The 11156-nt window shown below is 37.7% G+C and overlaps 1 long non-coding RNA gene across 1 annotated transcript; it reads left to right on the top strand.

Annotated features, from left to right (window-relative positions):
* The first annotated feature begins 9848 nt into the window (after window positions 1–9848).
* On the top strand, window positions 9849–10878 carry LOC131247323 (uncharacterized). Its single transcript, XR_009171637.1, has 3 exons — window positions 9849–9986; window positions 10491–10745; window positions 10857–10878. It is a non-coding gene; the product is annotated as an uncharacterized LOC131247323 (long non-coding RNA).
* Window positions 10879–11156: the final 278 nt, after the last annotated feature.

Here is an 11156-nt window from a genome sequence, read left to right as displayed (position 1 = left end):
TACACTCGCCCCTAAGTCAAGAAGTGCATGCTCAATCTAGTAATTTCCAATTACACAAGTGATGGTTGGGCTACCGGGATCTTTGTATTTTTGTAGCACATCTTGCTTGAGGATGACACTCACTTCTTTTGTCAAAAGGATTTTCTTTTGTATGTTTTGTCATCTTTTTGTAATGCATAGATCTTTCAGAAATTTGGCATTTGAAGGGATTTGTTTAACGACATCCAATAGAGGAATGTTGACCTTCACTTGTTTAAGTACCTTTAGAATATCCTGAGAGTTAGAAAGATGTTTTGGTGTAATCAACTGCTAGGGGAGTGGCGTAATCAGCTTATTTTGAGGTTCCGGTTCCAATCCATATGGGACATTGTTAGGTCTATCATTCTCAATTTCTTCCACGTCCTTAGGCTTTTTAGCCCTTACTGGAATAGATTTGTCATCTGTCTTTCCACTCCTAAGAGTAGTGATAGACTTGGCTTGCTCCATTTGATTTGAAGAGCTTGCGTCACTAATTTCACATTGTGGTTTTGGATTAAGGAGGGGTTGGGCTGGAAGCATCCCTTTGTCCCCACTAGCTAAGTGTGACTCGATCCTTTGAATGGACGATGCAAACATTCTCATTGTCGTTTTGAGATCTTGGAATGCTTACACCATATTCTGGTTGAATAGCTCTTGATTTTGAATAAATTTTTGAACCGTATCTTCTTGAGGCCTCTTTTGATTTAAGAATTGCATAAGGGCCTTTTGAGTATTTGCCATTTGTCCATTCCTCCAACTGAAATTTGGATGGTTCCTCTAGCTGGAGTTGTATGTGTTTGAGGTGGGTCCTTTGAAAGGTCTTTTGTAGTTGTTTATGGCATTTGATTTCCCATTCAATATTTCTTAAAAAGCTGGAATTGTTGGGCAATTCTCAGTTGTATGTATGTTACAAGCACAATACCACAAACAACTTCCGGAGCCTTATCAGATTTGATAGTTTCTGTCTTCTTAAGTTCCATGGCCTCGACTTTTCTTGTGATATTGGCCACTCTTGCACTCATATCATCTTCCTCTTTTAGAACATAAATTCCTCCCCTTTCCTTTGATTGAGTAGGCTTAGAAGTGGTGAGTCTTAAAGAGGTGTCCTATGATTGCGCGTTTTCTGCCAATTGATTAAGGTTATCCCACACATCATTAGCCTCGTTGTTCATGAATTCACCATTACACAACATCTCTACAAACTGGCGCATTGGTGAAGTTAATCCGTTATAGAAAAATCTTATTGTTCGCCATACTTCATAGCCAGATGTGGACATGAATTCATGAGATCTTTGAACCTTTCTCGGCATTGGAAGAAGGTCTCTTCCTCTTTTTGGGCAAAGTTCATGATTGCCTTCCTTAAAGTGTTAGTTTTATGAATTAAGAAAAACTTTTTGAGTAATTCTTGGGTCATCTTGGCCCATGTGTCGATGGATCTTGGCTTTAAGGAGTGCATCCACGTCTTAGACTTCTCTTTTGATGAAAAAGTAAACAATTTAAGTCACACAATGTCCTCAGACACATTTGGAAAGTGTAAAGTAATGACTATCTCATCAAACTCCTTGATGTGCAAATATAGACTTTCAGAATCTAGTCCATGAAACTTAGGAAGGAGTTGTATCACTTCAGGCTTGATTCCACGTTTCCTACATTAGGTGGAAAGACCATGCAAGAAGGTGTACTCATCCCTGTTGGTTGTAAATAATTACGTAGAGTACGAGGCGGGGGTGATTTATGCACCTCATTTTCATCTTGAACTTCCTCAACTGGTGGTTGAGGTTAAGGTTGAGGTTGATTTGCAGCCATCACTTCAATTAACTAAGAGGATCTCAAGTAGTGTCTAATCCCTTAATGGATAGGCAACCCTTCGACGAATCCTCCTTCACTCAAGAGACGTTGAGTGTTCTTATGAACCCACTTGGGCATGAAACACGCACAACTCTCAAGTAACCATAAGGCTCATATCATAGTCCGTACCATTCCGTAGGCTTCTGCGGTCCTCCCAGTTGAATTCCGGTTACTCGCGACCTGTAATCGGCATTTGAGCAGGCATCCGGAAGATCTGAGTCCGCTCGACTCAAAACTTGTATACTAGCGATCGCGCCATCGCCGGGGTTCCAACTTCGCGTCTCTCGCGCCGATGCGATGCCCAGGCCAGGAGATGTGGGCCTGCATTTATTTCAAGGAAAACACCGCATGTTGCAAATCCCAAGAGAATCTCTACCCTAAACATCACATCAATCCATTAATCAAAGTACACAACCTTACCTAGCCCATCCCTCTCCCATTCCCAAACACTACCAAAAAATCGAGTAAAGGATACAGAGTCTAGGGTTTTTTAGCTACGGTTTAAAGCCGTAGCTATATTACTACGGATTCAGTCCGTAGCTAAAATCCTTATAGCTGTAGCTATATGAAAAAACCCGCGATCTATTTCATTCACGCGCTACTTTTTATTTCATTCTTGCCTCCACCTCATCCCCACGTCCTAGCTCCATTCCACCTCTCTCTCTCTCTCTCTCTCTCTCTCTCTCTCTCTCTCTCTCCCCTCCGATTTTCCTCCTTTCAAGTGCCCTCTCTTTCCCATGTCTTTTTCCTTTTCTCTCCTTCCAAATTTTTAATCATCCCCTTTTTTTCTTCTAGGGTTAGGGTTTTTATTTCCCCTTTCTAATCTTTTCTCCCTCTCTCTTTCCAACTGATGGGGTCTCTTGGTCATACGCCGATCACGATGGTGGCTAAGCTCATCGATGGGTACCTTTCAGAAGTTGCGCCTGATGTTAATTTGAAGCTGCTGAAGTTTCGGTCACTAGGTGGGGTCGTTCCTGATGATGCTAAACTGTTGGATGATGGCCTTTATCATGCGATTGACATATACTTGAAGGCCCAGGCATGGTGGTAGGATTCTAGATCGTTGCTGCTTGAGATAGGATTCGACATCCAATCCCCTCTTAATTGTAGTTTTTATTTGTTTCTTTATTGCGCTGACTGTCTCTTTTTCTAGGGAAAGTAGATCCATGCCCACCACATTCTCGTGTCCTCAAAGCTTGTCTCTATCTGCTCCAAATCTAGCCATATCTATCATGCCCGCAAGGTGTTCGACGAAATTCTCCATAAAAATATCTTCTTTTTCAACACAATGCTCATTGCCTATTCTTCACATGACCAACACTCTGAATCCCTTAGGCTCTTCTTATCTCTAGCATCATTCAAACTCGCCCTTAAACCTGATAGTTTCACCATCCCCTCCCTTTTGAAAGCTTGTCATCGGTGCCGCTTCCACGTCTAATGTTAGGTAAGGAGATTTATGCTTCTGTGCTTTGGCATGGCTTCAATTATGATCTATTTCTCGCCATTGTGCTGGTTACATTTTATGCCAAGTCTGATGATTTGGACTTGGCTAGAAAGGTATTTGACGAAATGCATAGGAAAACTCGCTACTAACCAGGAAAACTCAAGATTGGCATGGCTTTATGGCTGACTTTTCTGTATTTTTGTTGTTTCGTGGCTGACAAAACTCATGATTATATAATGCCCCAGATTTCGAGGGTCGACCAAAGCTCAACTCCCGAGATTCAACGCATCACTTATGCAACAAAGATAATGATGTTTAAATGTTGTCTATATTAGGGCATTTAACATGAGTGGGATTATACTAAAACAGCACATCATACTCCAGAGATAATATAATTTAGCAAGTGAAAGACTGAAATATATGTATTAAGATAAGTAAGCGGTTATCTGCCTCCAGAGTATGATAATGTAACAAGTTGAATACATGCATGTTTTGTTTCAAAATATACAAAATGTCAAAATGTAAAGTGTCCAACTAAATCATATATCCCTGTGATCCCGTCGAAGCAGCACGAGGTCTACATAGACCCGCCTGAGAGCTGGACGTAGGAGAATTCCTCCTCCTCATCCATATAGTCCTGCTCCATAGTATAGACTCCATCGTCACCTGCATCTAAACCAGAGTCTGGTTAGTGTTTTAAAACACCATCCCCGGTGGGAATGAGTAGCTAATTCAGTAGAACTATAAAGCAAAGGTTAACATGTTATCAATTCAGTCAAGTAGTAATGATAAAGTAGTACAACAATCATGTCCTAAGTACTCTTATTAATGCAGGGATGGTATGTTGAAATGATGCATGCCCTCGCACAAAGTTACCTTAAGCGACTCCGACAACCAAGTTCGCACATGACAACACTTCCTCATAAAGTGCAAATTCAACACCAAAGCACATCCTAAATAACCTTACCCAGTGCCCTACTAATTGGAGCATTATTTTCAAAGGGGGTCCAAATTAGACGTCTCACCCCAACCCACGCTGGGACCACAGCTAGGCTGCAACTGGGTGTTAGATGTAATGCGATGCATGGTCATGTTAGTTGAGTATTTAGTTAAGTTTATTCATACAACAGGTTCGGGAAGCTACAGTACCTCCCTTTATATCATTGGCCCGAACTGAAGGATCCATCTAGGGTCGTCAATCCTACTTAAGCACATATGATAGGCAAGTTGTAGGGCATCACCCCTAATGAAAGCAATCGATAGGCAAATTTAAAAGTTTATACTCTAGGTCACTCCACCAACACCCTACCAACTGGAGCGCTATTTTCGAAGGGGGTCCGAATCAGACTGTTCAGCCCAACCCATACTGGGACCACAACTAGGCTGTGCCGATGTAAGTTGATAGATCGAACACGGTGTCCCATACCACCATGCCCGGCTCATGAGTTTGAGTTGCTCACTAGTCACTACGGGGAGGCTCGTCACCCCAGCGTAGGCCGATAGCTCGACCATGGTGTCCCATACCACCATACCTGGCTCATGAGTCTTAGCGGATCATGGTACCATGGTTGAAACAAGTCTTTACATTAGTAAGGGGTACCTTAGATTCATGCACTAGTGTCCATGCATAGTGAACATACAATAGACAAATCAGTTTGTTAGGGAAGTTTGATTGGTATGGGCACACGCTGATTTAATCGACATGGAGTTCATAAGCACCTTGTGTGGCCTAACCACTGTCAACAATCTTCATACAACCCAGATTCATCAGATTTTCCCAAATGTGGCGTGACTAATTCAGCCACCCAAATAGGAAAAGTTACTGATTGGCTGAGCTACGCAGTAGCCCCAATCTTACTCAGATGCAACAAATAAATACATGTGATAGGCATTTCAACATTTGATAAAAATCCAAGTAAATACTTCATTTGAGCATTTTATCAAACACCTTAAACATGTAAACAAACAATTGCATTTTGTCCATAAATTTCGTAAAGGAAAATATGGTTACATGAAATAAATTATACATATGTACAAGGTAATGCAAAATACTATCTTAATACTTGTAATAAGTACAAATCATCAACAATTTCTCATTCAGACAATTCACCAAACACTTAGACTACACTATACCAAATACATAGACTAGGTTAGTTACAACATATATTTTAGCAATTCCTTATACGGAGAGAGTAACTTATATGTGATGATGATTAACCCTAGATCAGTAATCACGGTAAGCTCAAATCACATTCAAATGCTCATTCAAACATTTTAACAAACACATGAATGCATCTTTTATCTAACACAGTTTATATATGTATATTATACAGGAATAAGCGTAACTACAACAATATGGCAACAATCAAGTCAGACATAAATCATTAGCTAACATTGAAAGCATTGAAAACCATAACTTAAACGTTTATAGTCCGCACCTTTCGTCGGATTGCTCGTTTTGAACTTAGTTCAAATCCCTCTATTTGGATTCCTAAAACAAGATTAGGGTTAGGATTCTTACCCAAATTGAAGTTGGAATGGCTCGTGTAACGATGGTGGGGAGGCGATTTGGTACGTAGAGTAGTGAGAGTGAATCCCAACAACAATCTCCCGAACTCTCACTCTACTCCTTACTCTTTTCTCCTCTTTTCTCTCTTCTCTCACTTAGGGTTTGAGAAATTCGTATGAGAGAGTGGTGGGGTGGTTTGAGGGCCTTATATAGGCTCAGAAGTGATGTAAATGGCTCTAAGACCATGGTATACTTGGGTTATAGCCAAAGGGCGACTATTTTTAACGAATGGGGCTCATCTGGAGGTCTATTACCTGTCTACGTCATGGAGTAAGTTCCCTGACAATGGATCTAGGCCAGGTTATGATTTTGGTACGATCGGATTAGTGGATCGACCGTGGAGGACCCGTATTAGATCAACAGTCGTTGTCACTCGATCAAGGCCACAAGTATACGGATAAGAGCAGGAAAATTTCCTTGATTCATCGGTGAAGTTTGGTCAGAATCTGATGGTCTAAAGTCTTCAATTTTGCTTACAAGCGAACGATTCAATTCACTTAAGTTCTGGTTCACTTTCTAAAGATATTCGCGTTTCTCACACACTTCGCTCAAGGCTTAAGTTGTACGTTTCTGGATACTATTTGGGCTCGATTCCCACAATGGTTGTTAAGCCCATTAAGGTGGTCATAACCTTATAGTTTCACAGTAATCGAACTTTTGACACGTGGTCCAGGTTCGATACGAAGTTTCAATGTGCTCCCGAGAGCAACTGGGTTTTGGGATTTCTCCTGGGTTTGTAAGGGACATTGAGTCAATGGTATTAATGATTTTAGGTCTTGCCATTTGTGGAAATAGTGGTTCGAGTTAAATCCACCACTTATTTAGTTTAGTACTTAACTAAATTCTGCCCTAATTACGACAGAATAAGATCCTAGGGTAGTTTTATGTCCCCTTTTAGCACTTTTAGTTAGTATATTATTTTAATTATTTTTCTAATAGTTTGTCATCAAGTCTACTTTATCTCCACCAAATTTCATTAGATTTTGTATTCTAGAAAAATTCTAAAAATTCTATAAGTAGCAGCTGTCCGAACTAATAATTTTTGGACAGTTGTCACATCAACCTAGATTCAACTACATTAAAATTTTTATTTTATTTTTCACATAATTTTATATGAAACTAGACTTATCAATATTCAACCTGGATTTTGAATCACCTAAATCAAAATTATATTGAGGGAGATATGAATTTTTGAAATCGGTCAAAAAGTGCAGAAAATTACAGCGAGGGTCCACCGAAATTCGGTGCACTGGCGGCGTGCCGCCGATTGGGAGGTGGCGCCACTCCCTGCTATGCTTTCTGGTGGTGGTTTTGCCATGCAACTTTTAAAACAAGCATATCTTACAAAATAAAATGAGTTATTCGACATGCAATATATGATTTTGGGGTAGGAGAAGCTGTTATATCCAAATAACCTATTTATTTCATGAGATTCCATAAGAATAATGATCAAAAACATATTTTATTTATATATTTACTATTTATAGTAAATTTTAGTTTAAGTATTATCCTTCATCATTTAAACTTTAGGATTAGTATCTAATATGAAAGTACTTAGAAAATTTTGAAGAACAAGGTGGTGAAAGGTGAGATTTTTAAAGGAAATGAGTTGAAAGGGGATTTGAGACTTTGGGATTGAGTTCTGAGAAGTCAATAAGGTGTTATGATCGACCCATTACCTAAGGACGTCCATTGCCAAGTTGGAAACAATTTGGGACGTTACAGATTATGAGCATATATATAATCATATTTATAAAAAGAGATATAAAGTAGTGGGAAGAATTGACATATGATTACAGGTTCCTTTATGGTCTTAATATGATGTGCATTTTGTTTCCATTTTCTGTAGTATTTAAGTTGGTTTCTTTTGTGTTTCACCTATAGATTTTTTTTCGATAAATGAACAACTTGCTTGCTATTATGGATTCCCAAGATGCCGTGGGGTTGCCAATGACATTGAAGTAGAGGAACTTGCCATCCGACTATACCTTTTGTTAATATTGTAGGAGAGTAAATTAGAGATGGTTTTGCATATCTATTCTTGAACTTGAAGTACAGACATACGGCTTCTGTTGCTGCAGGAAACCATGGGACTCCGGTCATTATTGTCAGGCATCATTTTAAGAATGTAAATGGCATGGCTCCTCATGCACAGTAATTGATTAAACTCTGGTTTAGACTATTTACATGTTTGTAGTAGCAAAGTGAATGCGTGTATGCAGGTCTTTAGAAATTTTATTATACTCTTTTTTTTTTTGTCAAACTGTTTTAGCTTTGCTGTTTACAAGGCATTGTATAAAATCTTCAAGATTTGTTCCTGTTTCTCTACCCTCTAGTTGCAGCAAAAAACAGTTGGAAAGGTTCATTTCCTCTCTCCATGTGCATGTTGCCTCTCTTCTTCGACATATGGTTGGATTAGTTGGTATGTTCGAAAATTTAAATTTATTGGAAAATTTTTTTCCTTATATGCACCTATTTAATACTTATCTTTTTTTTTTTTTTTTTGTAGATTTTAATTGCATTCATGTTGTTTTAAGAGTAGTGTTTCTTGTTTATAGATTTTACATTCCAATTGGTAGTTGTGCAAGGACAAACATTATATTCCACAATGGGACCCATAGTTCTGTAATCCAGACCATTGGCCTATTGCATCGAACTACAAATTGATGAAGGCCTGAAAATATCCGTGATGGGAAATTCACAGGCACCAATCTTTGGATAAATTTCATTTGGATGGAGACCAGCACTCTAACTTTCAACCAAAATGTACTTTCTTTTCTTTTCTTTCTTCTTCTTCTTTTTTTTTTGCCACAATAAAAAGGCTAGAATTGTCCCAGCTAAAAGAATTTAATACTCTACACAAGGAAGAATGTAACAGACCAATGGTCAGGACTGCCTATTTGGCTTCATGGAAATAGAAATGAAGGAAACAATGTTTCTTAAAATGCCATTTATAAATGTTGAGAAAGGTAAAATAGTTTGTCTTAAGGCTAGTTTGAATAAATTGTAGATTGGAGAATGCAACTAGTTTGCATCAACAAGGAATTTATACCTATTTGGGAAGCAATTGCATTTGTTGGTTGTATTCTCATTCCTTTTATGCAGAGAAGGATTATTGGTCTTCATCAGAATACAACAGTTGGATCAATTGACATAACTGAATGTTTTCCATTTTTTTAAAATTCTTTTTTCTTCACCTTGAGCTTGGAGGAAGATTATACTGTGGTTTTGACCAAATCTATATGCCTATTTTCATATCAAATACAAAATTCAAAGGTGTTTGATGAATTTGAGTTGAATGGATCACTTTGGGAATTGGGAAAAACATGCAAGACAGATAAATAATCATTTTTTATTTTTTGGGTCTCTTCTTTTGTTTTGTATTTTCAATGTAATGGGCCCCAATTAACCCAATCATATTTAATGCGTGTTCTATTAGGGCCCATTTGGATGATTTTCCTGTTATGCATGTTTTAACCCCTTTTTTCCACTAATTTTTTTTTATCAATTTTTTCTTATCTTTTTTATTTTTATTGTAAATGATACATGATTAGGTTGCTTGTGCTCATGCTTGAAGGAGTAAGGAAAGAAAAGTTGATTCAGGCATCTTTGGACATTTTTGGGCATTTTGTGCCTTTTATTATTATTATTATTATTATTATTGTGGTTTGCTTTTTATGCTCATGCTTGAAATTATTATAAGCATGTTTTTTTTTTTTTTTTTTTTTTTATGACAACATGTATGTAACTTGTTTATATATATGGAAGTATTTATTGTCTTTTTTAGAATTTGCTGTTTTTTTTTTCATTTTTTTCTTTTCTTTTTGTTGTTTAAGGTCAGGCAGGTTAGGCTAACATGTTTTCTTTTTTCACTACATATAAATGTGTGTGTCTTTTTACCACAAAAACCATCAGAAACAGCTATTTACTACATATAAATGGGATTGAATGCCTACCATTGACAATCAGTTGGGGAAACCAGTTGGTAGCTTATTGTATGTCTAGTGCAATGTGTTTCAAGGTGTAGCAGGGGAAGTTGCTTTGACTTCAGGTGGTGGATTGAAGAAGCTATCTTTATTAACTAATAACTATGAAGAGGTTGCAATGGTAAATCATTTATACCAACTCTCTTACCTGATATTCTCCCAATTTCCATTTTATTTTATGCTCATTTCATACCACAATAATGCCAATTTTTTACTCAAACTCTCTAAGTGCATCATAAGAATACAATTCCACGAATGTAAACTGGGCCAAGCACAGGCTAAGGTTTGACCCATTTTCTCTTTGGGGTAGAGTAGAAAACATAACCTGCCTTTATGCAAGCTATCATTTCCCACTTTTGATGCTACAAATCATAACTGAGGTAAGAATAAGAAGGTCCTATTCTTATCTCACTTGTGAGTTGGACACAACCACCTGTCATGAGATATTGATGGGTTATTGACATTGGAGTAATTATTCCAATGCAATTAGTAACAATCCTTGTGTTTTGCATGAGTTGAACACAGCACACCTATATATATATATATTGATTTTTATTTATGTTTTATTTTATTTCTGGCTTTCATTTTTAAGAAAAATCTTGATTTGGAATTTCTTTTTCTTTAGAATAAAATTCTAAGTTTGTAGTAAATTTCAGAAGCAGAACTGATGCATGCCCAAAATCAGGTATGTAGTAAAATTTGGTTAATTGTTCAAGGTTTGTGTAAGAGTAATAAAATCCATGCCATTGTATATGTATCGTGTCATGTATCAACTAAGGTGGTAACTGACCGAACATTAGGATATTTGAAGGGCTTTAGGTTTGTCACATGCCCTATGATTGAAGAGATGAAGCAGGGCATAAAGGCAATGGATGGTCAGGTAATTGCTCATTGCCTAGGGGCTGTAATGTTCCTCAATACTTTCAGATGTGTTGCACTAGTTTGTACCAATCAACACTCAATGTCTTTAAACGTGCTATGGTTACTGCAGCTACATCACTGATAGAGCCGACGACCCCCTTCTATTTTGGTATTTATCAATGGTAAGACATTGTTTTCTAGGTGTAACCCATATATATGATGAATAAATGGGATGATTTTTACACTACGCGATCCTCATAGTGGGCCAACTTATTGAAAGTTTTGGATGTTTCATTCACTTAATAGGTTGGAAGTTATATGTTGGATGTTACATCTATGGGATAAGGGTTCCCGGAATGCAACACAGAAGAAGAAAGGAAAACAAGGTATTGAAGATAGTATTTGATCTTTCTTTAACATCTTTGGTGTA

The sequence above is a fragment of the Magnolia sinica genome, chromosome 5, assembly GCF_029962835.1.
Source record: "Magnolia sinica isolate HGM2019 chromosome 5, MsV1, whole genome shotgun sequence".
In the NCBI taxonomy this organism is placed as follows: domain Eukaryota; kingdom Viridiplantae; phylum Streptophyta; class Magnoliopsida; order Magnoliales; family Magnoliaceae; genus Magnolia; species Magnolia sinica.
This window is presented reverse-complemented; position numbering and strand designations above follow the sequence as displayed.